The sequence below is a fragment of the Scyliorhinus torazame genome, chromosome 24 (genome assembly GCF_047496885.1).
Source record: "Scyliorhinus torazame isolate Kashiwa2021f chromosome 24, sScyTor2.1, whole genome shotgun sequence".
Taxonomy (NCBI): domain Eukaryota; kingdom Metazoa; phylum Chordata; class Chondrichthyes; order Carcharhiniformes; family Scyliorhinidae; genus Scyliorhinus; species Scyliorhinus torazame.
The window spans coordinates 48,824,494-48,838,272 of record NC_092730.1 but is presented as its reverse complement, the minus strand read 5'-3'; the positions used below and the strand labels follow the sequence as shown (position 1 = coordinate 48,838,272).

At 43.0% G+C, this 13,779-nt stretch overlaps 2 non-coding genes across 2 annotated transcripts; one reads left to right on the top strand and one right to left on the bottom strand.

Annotated features, from left to right (window-relative positions):
- Positions 1-9,084: 9,084 nt before the first annotated feature.
- Positions 9,085-9,157, bottom strand: trnak-cuu (transfer RNA lysine (anticodon CUU)). The gene has a single exon. It is a non-coding gene; the product is annotated as a tRNA-Lys (tRNA).
- Positions 9,158-9,855: 698 nt separating this feature from the next.
- Positions 9,856-9,937, top strand: trnas-uga (transfer RNA serine (anticodon UGA)). The gene has a single exon. It is a non-coding gene; the product is annotated as a tRNA-Ser (tRNA).
- The last annotated feature ends 3,842 nt before the right edge of the window (positions 9,938-13,779 follow it).

Sequence of the window (13,779 nt, the reverse complement as noted above, 5' to 3'; positions counted from 1 at the left end):
AATATTTTTACGTTTCTTCAGCAATTCCATCAGTGGAGTAATCACGCCACAAAACGTTTGCACTAAAGTTCGATTAAATCCACTCATTCGAAGAAATCGCATTATTTCCCTTCCTCTTGAGGGTATCAGAAACTCCTCAAGGAAAGTGATTCGGGCTCCTGCAAATTCACTTTCGGCTAGTTTCATTACCAACCCCGCCACCTGAAGTCGATCGAAGAACTCCATACGATGCTTTAAATGTTCTTTCCATACCTGGAAGTTGTAAATAAAAGCAGATTGTCCTACTTTCTCAATGCAATCATTCAAACGTGGGATAGGGTAAGAGTCAGTTCTTTTAACTGCATTCACCTTTCTATCGTCCACATACAACCGTTGGGTACCGTCTGGTTTAGGTACCATCACTATGGGTGAGCTCCATTGGCTGCTACCCACTTCATTTATGCCATTTTAAGCATAGTCTCAATCTCTTTGTTAACCTGTGCCAATTTTAAAGGATTAAGTCTATATGAATGTTGTTTGATAGGAACAGCATTTCCTACAGCTACATCATGTATAGCCATTTTAATACTACCCAATTTATCACTACAAACTTGCCCATGTGATTTCAATAACTCTTTCTGGTCAGTTCGTTTTTCCTCTGGAAGGGAACTTAACAATTCATACCAAATTTTAAGAACATCCTCATTATCCAATTTAATTTGAGGATGTCAAATTCACAGTCATCTGGATTTGGTTCGTCACTTTGAATTAGAATCATTAAAACCTCCTTTTTCTCTCCTTCCCTTTCAAAGTACCTTTTATGCATATTCACATGACACACTCGGTGAGTCTTCCTTCTATCTGGTGTTTTTACCACTTAATTCACCTCATTTAATTTCCTTTCAATCTGATACTGTCCACAAAACCTAGCTTTTAAAGGCTCCCCTGCCACTGGTAACAACTTTATCCCCACTGGCAAAACTACGAACTTTGGATTTCTTGTCCGCTACCCATTTCATTCCATTTTGTACAACTTTCTAGGCAATTCACCTGCTCTATTTAATCGTTTCCTAAAATTTGGCATGTAATCCAATAGTGTAATTTCCGATTTCGCACCTACCAATTTTTCCTTAATCAATTTAGGCGGACTAAAGGACTAAATTTGATAGACTCATTAGGTGCATCCCTAATTGCAAACAATACGAATGGGATTTATTTGTCCCAATCCTCTGGTTAATCTTGACAATACGGCCTCAACATTGGCTTTAATGTCTGATGCAAACTTTCTGACGCTCCCTGCGATTCTGGATGGGACGCAGTTGATTTAAATTGTTTTATTCCTAAGCTATCCATAACTTCTTTGAATAACTTTGAAGTAAAATTAGTTCCTTGATCGGATTGAATTTCTGGTGGTAGTCCATATCTAGTAAAGAAATGAAGTAAATCCTCCACAATCCTTTTAGCTGTAATATTACGTACTGGAATGGCCTCTGGAAACCTAGTAGACACATCCATTACAGTCAAAAGATATTGATTCCCACTTTTTTTTTTAGAAAGCGGTCCTACACAATCGATTCGGACCCTTGTAAAAGGTTCCTTAAATGCTGGAATGGGTATTAAGGGCGCTGGTTTTATCATTGCTTGAGGTTTCCCTATCACTTGACATGTGCGACATGATTTATAAAATTTAACTACATCTTTATGTAGTCCAGGCGAGTAAAACAATTCTGGATTTTAGCTTGTGTTTTCCTTATTCCCAAATGACCTCCCACTGGTACCTCATGTGCAACTCGCAACACCTCCTTTCTATACCCTACCGGCAATTCTACTTGATGATCTTCTGCCCACTTTTCATCCGCCTGCATATGTACAGGTCTCCATTTTCTCATCAGGCCATCATGTTTACGGTAATAACACACTGGTATACTCTCAGATTCCTCTTCCGTATATGCTTTCTGATATATCCGTTTTATTTCCACATCTTTCTGTTATAACTCCGCAAATATTCCTGAACTAAAAATATCCGCCTCATCCTCCACCTGTTCTTGTTCTTTTTCAACCATCTGATCAAAAATTGTTGCTGATAATTGCACTTCAACTTCACCTTTACTCTTTGATTTGTCCTCTTGTCTTAACCTGTAACTTTGCGACCTTGTTCCTACACAAACCGGAAAAATCCCAGGATATTCGTCCTTCAACACTTCAGTTGACTGATTTTCCACTGGCTTATCAACCACAGTAGGCATCACTCCCACCTGCGATGCAGGTATATCATTACCCAAGATAAACTGTATTCCTGGACAAGATAGTTTATCTATTACTCCTACTACCTCTTCACCATTCTTCACTGGACTTTCCATCCTCACCTTATACAATGGAACGCGACTCCTCTCACCCTGAATTCCACATATCACCACCTTTTCTGGCAACATTCTTCCCAAACTACATAATTCCTCATTTTTACCATTAAAGATTGACTAGCCACTGTATCTCAAAACATTGTGACTTCTTCACCTGCTCCTCTTGATACACATAAGTAAATTCTACCCACACAAGTAAATTCTTTAAATACATCTGGCACCTTCTTAACAATTATTTCTTGAACAGGCTGTACAATTGTTTGCACCTCCTTCGCGTCCCTTGGGATTTCCTTTAACACTCTTACAAACCCCACCGTCTTATCCTGTTTTACCACATCACCCTTCTCAGTGCTTGTCTTCAACCACCAACACTGTGACTTTAATGGCCTAGTTTATTACAGTGAAAACATTTGAAACTTTTCATTTCTTTTCCACCCTCCTGGATTTCTTTTTTAATCAGAGGTACACTCCCTTTATTGTCTCCCATCATATCACCTTTACCTTTACCACTTGAGTATTTCTCATGTCCCCAGTTTCTATCCCTCATCGGCTGAAACTGATGTCGGAAAACAATCTTTGATTTATGAACGTATTCATAATCATCTGCCATTTCCGATACTAATTTCGCAGCTCTAACCTTCTGTTCTTCCACATGAGTTCTCACTACATCAGGAATTGAATTTTTAAACTCCTCCAAAAGTATAATTTTCTGAGAACTTAATACATTTGGTCTATTTTCAAAGCCCTTATCCACCTATCAAAATTACTCTGTTTCAGCCTTTCAAACTCCATGTATGTTTGACCAAATTCTTTCCTTAAATTTCTAAACCTTAGTCTGTAAGCTTCAGGCACTCGCTCAGATGCACTTAAGATGGGTTTCTTCACCTGCTCATACGTTCCAGATTCCACCTCCGGTTGTGATGCAAACACTTCACTATCTCTACCTACCAGCTTTGTTTGAATCAGTAACGCCCACATGTCCTGTGGCCATTTCATTTGTTTAGCTACCTTCTGAAATGAAATGAAAAAGGCTTCCACTTCCTTCTCGTCAAACCGTGGCAGTGCTTGGACATATTTAAATAGTTTCCCACCAAGCCTTCGACTATGACGCGCTTTCACACTATCCTCATCACTATCATCCAGCTGTACGTTTCCCTTTACGTCTGCCAATGTTAACTGATTGTCATGTTTCATGGCCATTTTCTGAAGTTCAAACTCGCTCTCTTTATCTTTTTCCCTCCTCTGTATTTCCATTTATTTTTCTTTTTGTTCTGCTCGGACTATTCTTTCTTTTCGCCTTTCTGCTCTCTCCTTTTCTTTTTCCTCTCTCTCTCTCTTTCTCTTTCTTTTTCCTCTCTCTCCCTCTCATATTCAAGCCGCTTTCATTCTTTCTCATGTTCCATTTGTTTAATTTGCAACTGAATTTTTGCCATTTCCAATGAGTCAAACTCTATCGCATGCAAATTTAAATGCTTAACCACCGCCATAATTACTTCATCTTTTCGCATTTTGTCAGGTAAGGTTAACTGCAATGTTCTTGCCAAATCTAACAGTCTGCTGTTCGTTTCTGCCCGTAAAGTACTTCGTGTGACATTCTCCACCCACAAAAACTTCTGAGCCTCTGAAAGAACCATTGTTCACAACACTCTCCCCACGTAAACTAAAATACCACACCGGAAAAGGAACAATCCTTCACTGTCTTTAAGTTCACAAAAGCCAATCCAATAGATAGACTTTTATCCCGGACGGGCCCCCAATTTCTATGGGTGAGGCGTTTTCAGAACCCCAAAATGTATCATGGAGTTCAACCAACCTCTCCCTTTAATGGATTTGTTGCTTTTCCTGGCACACGGCTTTTTCCCTTGGTGTATTATTATTATACAATTATGGACTCGTGGGCTTTTAAACACAAAGCACTGTTTATTCCATGAACTCAACTTAACATCTTAAATAAACATTGGATCTCTTAACGCCCCTTACTTCAAAGATAACTCAGAAAATATCGCAACAGAAACAATTCCTTAAAATGTTCCTTCAAACTTCCAAGATACTTAACACCTTTAAACAGAATCACATCAGGTTGAAGGCTTTACAATTATCAGTTTAAATCACCCAAATGGTCCAGAGATGGTCTTTTATGTCAGAGATCCAGCACCCTGCAAACGAAGACACTCCCAATCTCTTTTCAAACTTGCAGCTCTCTGGAAACACACAGACACACACAAACTGCTTTTTAAACTGAAAGTAAAAATCTGCAAAATGGCTGACCTAAAGCCCAGCTCCACCCACTCTCTGACATCACTGTTTTCTTAAATGTGCATTGCTTAAACTTACATGTCTTAAATGTACACTCACATGACAGTGAACTATGCAACCATGTGATTTATCTACCTCCTGCATCTGATTCGTCATTGTTTGCGATACGACCTACCGCAGTGGTATCATCCACAAACTTATAGCTTGAGTTGGAGCTAAATCCTGCCACACAGGATATGCCTCCATATTCAGCGGGTCCGACAATGACAAGACTGAAGAACGATTACTCGTCTATCAAATCAGTGAGGTTTGCCTCACTGTGAGACAAGATTAGCAGAAGCAAAACCAAATTAATTAGATAGAGATCACACGGTTATACTCGACTTGAAACATGAAAACCCCGCCATCTCACAATTCCCGTTCCAGCCTCTCCGAACCGGCGCTGGAATGTGGCGACTCCGGGCTTTTCACAGTAACTTGATTGAAGCCTACTTGTGACAATAAGTGATTATTAGTATTATTATTATTGATCCTCGCCTGAAGTATGGTGATCCTCAGGTTAAATCACCACCAGTCAGATCTTAGACTCAAAGGGCCTATGGTCATCAGGGACTAGAGCGACTTAATTTATTTTAGAACTGGATCAATGTATGTCATTTCCAGGATGGGTCGTTTTTTGTACAGTGTGTGCAGGAGGGTTTCCTGAAACAATATGTTGACAGGCCAACAAGAGGCGAGGCCACGTTGGATTTGGTTTTGGGTAATGAACCAGGCCAGGTGTTGGATTTGGAGGTAGGAGAGCACTTTGGGGACAGTGACCACAATTCGGTGACGTTTACGTTAATGATGGAAAGGGATAAGTATACACCGCAGGGCAAGAGTTATAGCTGGGGGAAGGGCAATTATGATGCCATTAGACGTGACTTGGGGGGGATAAGGTGGAGAAGTAGGCTGCAAGTGTTGGGCACACTGGATAAGTGGGGCTTGTTCAAGGATCAGCTACTGCGTGTTCTTGATAAGTATGTACCGGTCAGACAGGGAGGAAGGCGTCGAGCGAGGGAACCGTGGTTTACCAGGGAAGTGGAATCTCTTGTTAAGAGGAAGAAGGAGGCCTATGTGAAGATGAAGTGTGAAGTTTCGGTTGGGGCGATGGATAGTTACAAGGTAGCGAGGAAGGATCTAAAGAGAGAGCTAAGACGAGCAAGGAGGGGACATGAGAAGTATTTGGCAGGAAGGATCAAGGAAAACCCAAAAGCTTTCTATAGGTATGTCAGGAATAAGCGAATGACTAGGGAAAGAGTAGGACCAGTCAAGGACAGGGATGGGAAATTGTGTGTGGAGTCTGAAGAGATAGGCGAGATACTAAATGAATATTTTTCGTCAGTATTCACTCAGGAAAAAGATAATGTTGTGGAGGAGAATGCTGAGCCCCAGGCTAATAGAATAGATGGCATTGAGGTACGTAGGGAAGAGGTGTTGGCAATTCTGGACAGGCTGAAAATAGATAAGTCCCCGGGACCTGATGGGATTTATCCTAGGATTCTATGGGAGGCCAGGGAAGAGATTGCTGGACCTTTGGCTTTGATTTTTATGTCATCATTGGCTACAGGAATAGTGCCAGAGGACTGGAGGACAGCAAATGTGGTCCCTTTGTTCAAAAAGGGGAGCAGAGACAACCCCGGCAACTATAGACCGGTGAGCCTCACGTCTGTAGTGGGTAAAGTCTTGGAGGGGATTATAAGGGACAAGATTTCTAATCATCTAGATAGGAATGATATGATCAGGGATAGTCAGCATGGCTTTGTGAAGGGTAGGTCATGCCTCACAAACCTTATTGAGTTCTTTGAGAAGGTGACTGAACAGGTAGACGAGGGTAGAGCAGTTGATGTGGTGTATATGGATTTCAGCAAAGCGTTTGATAAGGTTCCCCACGGTAGGCTATTGCAAAAAATACGGAGGCTGGGGATTGAGGGTGATTTAGAGATGTGGATCAGAAATTGGCTAGCTGAAAGAAGACAGAGGGTGGTGGTTGATGGGAAATGTTCAGAATGGAGAACAGTCACAAGTGGAGTACCACAGGGATCTGTTCTGGGGCCGTTGCTGTTTGTCATTTTTATCAATGACCTAGAGGAAGGCACAGAAGGGTGGGTGAGTAAATTTGCAGATGATACTAAAGTCGGTGGTGTTGTCGATAGTGTGGAAGGATGTAGCAGGTTACAGAGGGATATAGATAAGCTGCAGAGCTGGGCTGAGAGGTGGCAAATGGAGTTTAATGTAGAGAAGTGTGAGGTGATTCACTTTGGAAGGAATAACAGGAATGCGGAATATTTGGCGAATGGTAAAGTTCTTGAAAGTGTGGCTGAGCAGAGGGATCTAGGTGTCCATGTACATAGATCCCTGAAAGTTGCCACCCAGGTTGATAGGGTTATGAAGAAGGCCTATGGAGTGTTGGCCTTTATTGGTCGAGGGATTGAGTTCCGGAGTCGGGAGGTCATGTTGCAGATGTACAGAACTCTGGTCCGGCCGCATTTGGAGTATTGCGTACAGTTCTGGTCACCGCATTATAGGAAGGACGTGGAGGCTTTGGAGCGGGTGCAGAGGAGATTTACCAGGATGTTGCCTGGTATGGAGGGAAATACTTATGAGGAAAGGCTGATGGACTTGAGGTTGTTTTCGTTGGAGAGAAGAAGGTTAAGAGGAGACTTAATAGAGGCATACAAAATGATCAGGGGGTTGGATAGGGTGGACAGTGAGAGCCTTCTCCCGCGGATGGATATGGCTGGCACGAGGGGACATAACTTTAAACTGAGGGGTAATAGATATAGGACAGAGGTCAGAGGTAGGTTCTTTACGCAAAGAGTCGTGAGGCCGTGGAATGCCCTACCTGCTACAGTAGTGAACTCGCCAACATTGAGGGCATTTAAAAGTTTATTGGATAAACATATGGATGATAATGGCATAGTGTAGGTTAGATGGCTTTTGTTTCGGTGCAACATCGTGGGCCGAAGGGCCTGTACTGCGCTGTATTGTTCTATGTTCTATGTTCTATGTTCTAAGACTGGCCAAATGACTGACAGCCGGGAAATTAACGACCATTGAGGAGTTACCGCTACCTGAGGCTTGGTGGGATTGCTGGTTTTAAAGGTTCATCGTGAAATCTAGAGATAAAATGCCGGGAAAGTGGACATGAGTATTATCATGAGATCATTAAAATGTAAAAGGAGGCCATTCTTCCAATGGACTCGGCAACGATATTCTGAAAGAGCCTCTGTGTCCCCATCACATCCCTGTAACACCACCCAACCTTCTGAACACTAAGGGGCAATTTAGCATGGACACTCCACCTAACCCGCACACATTTGGACTGTGCGAGGAAATCGCAGCACCCGGAGGGAACCCACACAGACACGGGGAGAAAGTGCAAACTCCACACAGTCAGTGACCAAAAGCTGGAATTGAACCCGGATCGCTGGCTCTGTGAGGTAACCACTGTGATAATATGCCACCGTATAAGGCCATAACACGTCATATATCAGATCAAGCATGATCTCATTGAAATGCGGAGCATATTCGATGGGCTGAATGGCCTACTTCTGCTCCTACGTCTTATACCCTGATATTGTGTAAATCTGTTTCTGTTCTTGGGTAAAACCCTTGTTAAACCAACACAGACGCCGCATGTCGTCTGCATCTGATTATCTGGCGCAGAGAAGGTGATTGTGGAATACATGTCGTACCCATCAAACTCTGCTACTCACCTGACTGAGATGTGTTCTGTCTCTGTAAATCACAGGTAGTATTCGCGAGTGGAGGGAACACTCTGCACCTCAGTCTCAATAGTTTGTGAGAGCAGGATTCCTTCATTATGAGTCAATGTCTGGACTGTATGTGAGGGTGGGTTTCAGTCTCTATCAGACATTGGTACTGAATGTCAGTTTGGAAATGTTTCTGTATCTATCAATCACAATTACTGTTTGGGAAAAGTGAGATTAATACGTAACAGCAGGACTGCTGTAACAGACAGAGAAAGATACACAAAAAATCAGGAAGAGACTATCAGGACACACATACAATGACACACAGAAAAGGTGCCGAGATGGAGAAACTGTTTTTTTTTAGGAAAATGTGTTTTCTGCTGCACACAGAGAGACCCTGTTTGTAACATTATATCTTGCTGTGTAACTGAGCTCTCTGCTGTGTAGCCGTGCTCTCTGCCATGGAACCGTGACACTGCCGGTGACAGATCTTCACTGTAGTTGTGTCAAATCATTATCTGTTGTGTAATGTGTTCCCAGTTGTGGAAGTAAGATCCGTCGGAAGCAGAACCTTTCTGCGCCGTTTCTGAGACGAAATTTTAATTACATATTTATTAAATTTTGTCACGAGGTTCCTTGAGACCTCTGGATTCCCAGTCAAGGGACATAACCTTGTGTTCCTGTTATGAAGACAGTTCGTTCAGCATCAATATTTTCAGATAATAACAAGAAAGCGCCCAACGTGGGGCTCGAACCCACGACCCTGGGATTAAGAGTCCCATGCTCTACCGACTGAGCTAGCCGGGCTGCTGGTGCACTGTCTATTAAACCTCTTCTTGAAGAGAGTTGCTGCGGTGCTCATTCGGAAGGTCAGTGCTGACTTGTTGGGCCGAATGGCCTACTTCTGAGCTGGATATTCTACGATTCTGTGATACAAGCATGTTGATGCGGTGAAGACGTTCTGCCCACTCCTGATACCATGTAGGAATGCTGGTCTCTCAATGACTGACGACCAATGACATGTAATAAAAAATAACTGACTTAATAATTGAGCAGCACCTCCTGGCTTGTGCTCTGACCACGATCCGGGGAACTGCCGAAATCCCGACACGTGACCATTTTAGTTGCGTCATCAGGTGACCGTTCGGCCTGCAGAGGCCTCCTTCTGTGCTGTAATTTCTAGATTTCATCATTTAAATTTTCTTCCAGACTGTAAAGTGTGGTCCTGTTCCATTTGAATTTCTAATATATTTCCAATGTAACTGATGTTGTTCCACAATCTATTTAATCGGTGGAATTGTGCGTTTAGGGAGCTGAGGTTTTCGAGTCTCTCAAGGCCTCTCTCCAAATCCAATGGTCATTTTCCACGAAGATTCAACCCCTCCTCACATAAACACCGGGGCCCTGTTGATCGTTTGAATGCAATAACTTCCTGGAGTGATTCCAGGCTGGTTTTAGAATGTATTCTATCGACCAAATTACTAATGAATGGCACACTAGACACAGCTGCGATGGCTGAGTGGTAAAGGCGTTAGACTTGAAATCCCGTGGGGCTTCCCCACGCTGGTTCGAACTCTGCTCGCAGCGACTGTGTTTCGAAGTGTTTGCTAAACTCCCCGCGCAAGCCACTGACTCGATAATGAATTGGAATGTTTGTAAATGAACGGTTTGAGTCAGTCAGATGTTCAGCATCTGTTTTGGAAACTGAACGAAATGTAAAAAACCTCGCACTCAAAACAACAATCAATAAATAATAACGTTTCCTGCAACGTTTGGAAGGAGAAGCAGCAACGGCAGCGAATGGAAACGTGGTTCGGTTTCATTCAGCTGAATGTTTTTTTGGGTAAAAAGATCGTGTTAGAAATGGAACATATTTTATCTCTCTATCTGTTTCTTTGTTTCTTTCTCTCTCCCTCACTCACTGTTTTTGTGCTTCTCCGGGGACTGATTGGATACAGTGAAACACAGCCCTATTTCATCCCAACTCTTTTGGACGAATACATCCTGGCGATGGGCGGTCCTGAATCAGTGGAAGAATCGACAAACTATTCCATTCTTGGCTCTGTGAGAAGTTCCATTCCTGGTTGTGAGGTGGTTCTGGGATAAAGGGATCGAGGGAGAAGGAAGTGACTGCAGTCTGACTCTGAAAACCAGTTAGTGCGCCCTTGTACAAAGTGGATGTGTCTGAGAACAGGAGGAAAGCAGATCATGGGCCTGTGATTGATTTTATTGAGCCAGACCTTGAAAAGTGAAGCAAACTTCTAACTAGTCGGTGCCTGTCTGAGAACTGGTAAGGAACTACGGCTGATATTGAAACGGTTCATCTTTAATTAGTTCCAGCAAATCGATTCTTTCAGAGGTGATGGTGTATTGTTTTCAGAGTCACTGTCATAGTTTCTTAAAATATGATTTGTGCTTGTTTTTGTTTTGTTCAGTAATTTGGGGAATCTATTTGGAGCGGGTGCAGTTGGTCAGTATCTGTGCCTCTTGCTTGGCAGCTCCCCGGGAAGCAGCAGCTCCATTCCTATCGAGATCTGTGGACACAATCAGGAGACCGAAACTATTGCGCACTGCTGCCATCTCATGGCTGAAACAAGTTGTGCAACAAGTTAACGAGGTATTCGTGATACGTTTCAATTGGAGCAAAATAACATTAACATGGTTAATATTATCACTGTAGTAATCACATTTAAATCCCCAGATATCTGATTTCTGACTGAGCGATCTGTTCATCCCGATTTATCGGAAAATGAAGGATTCCCATTACAGCCGTATTGGTTACAAGAATATCCAATCTCTGATTTAATACATTCTCCCGCTTCATTGTTTGTGTATTCGTTCTATAAATACAGGCAAAGCTTGAAGAAATCAGTAACAGAGTAATCAATGTTCCCGGAGAGATGAAACTGCCGCCCCGAACTTCATTTTATGAAGGTGATTCCAGTCACTCCCCACTTTCCCATCAGAACAACGTCACAGAAGAAATCACATCCCCTTCACAGAATAACCATTCAGCACGAAAGTAAATTATCTGAACTATGCTGACCAGAATCAGTGTGCTCAAACGTGTGTTCTTGTTGAAAGAAAAAATGAGGAAGTGAATAGCTGTGTGGCTACCGCAGGGCAGTAATGTTGTCGCTCCTGGTTTAAGGAGCAGAGTACCGCAGCGGATGCGTGTTGGGTCATTAGCCCGAGGTCGAGGAATCGAGGCTATTCTCTGCTATTTACATCCTCCCTGACACGAAAAGTAAAAATAACGCACGTTCCTGTTTGCTTTGCAGCAAATACCTATCAGAAACTTTCTTGCAGTCTCATCCCGACATTAAACCCAGGATAAAGCAGACAGCATGACACATTACAACATTGTAAAGCTCACACAGAGGGAACCACAGAGAAAATGCTTTAAAGTCTCAGCAAGACTGACCAGATCTGTAGGGAGAGAAAAGAGTTAACGTTTCGAGTCCAGATGACACTTTGTCAAAGCTGGACCGGATACGATATCCAGTAGTACCCCACAAAGGGGCAATATAGATATATAACGATATCCATTAATAACTCACATGGGGCATATAAGGAACTAAAGCTTTATCGAGCAACAAATCACAATAGAAACTAAGTTCCCATCTTCCCCTCTCGGGCGGATGTGAACAATCGAACCTGCCTGACTATTTCCAAGAGAAGACGAATTTTACCCGGAGTCCTGGGATCAATATTAATTCCTCAACCAAAGTCACTGAAGCAGATTATCGAGTCATTAACTGCGCTTTTGCCTGTGTGGTCTTGCTGTGCGTATTTAAGCGGGAATCTCATGTCCTGAGACCAACGCTTTTCCATTGAAAGGAAGGTATTGGACATTCGTGAGGTTGAAAATCTCGCTGGAGAAAATTAACCTCGTGGGGGAAAGGTCAATATCAGGAGTGGGATTCGCACCCACGCTTCCAGAAGAGACTGCGACCTGAACCTTTGACCGCTCGGTCACCCTGATGCGTTGTCGCCGAAACTAAGATCCGTGCACACATCGTCTCCAATTCTATCTTCATCGTCATTCCATTTCAAACAAGATATGCTTATCCTCCTTTTGAACACCAGCCAGAGTCCTGTATCTGAGTGTCATCCTTGTCCAGGCCGCTGAGGGTTAAGGAGCTCCTCATTGCTGCATTGATCAGTTTGCTCCAATCAACCAGGAACGAATTCCCGCTCTACCTGTTCCTCACTCGAAGATATTGAAAGCCTAAGATCTGAGCGACGTGAAGTATCCAATTGGAGAGTTGCATCCTGACGACTGCATTCTCTCTCCACAGCTGCTCCCGGTGCTGCTTTCACAGACAAGTAGCCGAAGAATCCCTCCTTTTTCCAAACAGGAGAACGTTCATCCAGGAGAGGCGCCAGAAGAGTGTTCTGGGAGAAGTCAACTTTGTCACCTCGACTATACTGTGGGTAGCTGAAGAACAGGTGTCAAAGAGCGGATCAGACTGTAAGCAAAACGTTGATACTAATAAAGAAAAAGGTAGATGTGCTGCTGACAAATAGCGACTTGTTTTCGTTTGGTGTGATTGAGAATATATATAGCAGAGAGTGGTTTCGATCCATCGACCACTGGGTTATGGGCCGCTGCTCCACGCTGCTCGTGGTTGACTCTGTCCGGGGTCGGACTTGAGGCAATGTTTGAAGAAATCAATAACAGCGTGATCAATGTTCCCAGAGAGGTGAAACTGCCGCCCCGAACTTCATTCTATGAAGGTGATTCCAGTCACGCCCCACTTTATCATCAGAACAACGTCACACAAGAAATCACATCACCTTCACAGAACAACATTCAGAACGCAAGTAAATTATCTGAAATATGCTGACCAGAATTACTGTGCTCAAACGTGTGTTCTAGTTGAAAGAAAAAAAATGAGGAAGTGAATAGCTGTGTGGCTACCGCAGGGCAGTAAAATCGTAGCTCCTGGTTTAAGGAGCAGAGTGCCGCAGCGGAAGCGTGCTGGGCCATTAGCCCGAGGTCGAGGAATCGAGGTAGTTCTCTGCTATTTACATTCTCCCTGACACAAAAAGAAAACATAACACACGTTCCTGTTTGCTTTGCAGCAAATACCTATCATAAACATTCTTGCAGTCTCATCCCGACATTAGTCCCAAGAATGAAGGAGACAGCATGACGCAGTACAACATTGTAAAGCTCACACATAGGGAACCACAGAGAAAATGCCTTAAAGTCTCAGCAGATCTGACAGCATCTGTAGGGAGAGGAAAGAGCAAACGTTTCGAGTCCAGGTGACCATTTGTCAAAGCTGGACTGGAAACGTTATCCAATAGTACCCAACAGAGGGGCAATATAGAGAAATAACGATATCCAGTAATACCTCACAGGGGGCCAATAAGGAAATAAAGTTTTATCCAGCAGTAAATCACAATAGAAACCGAGTTTC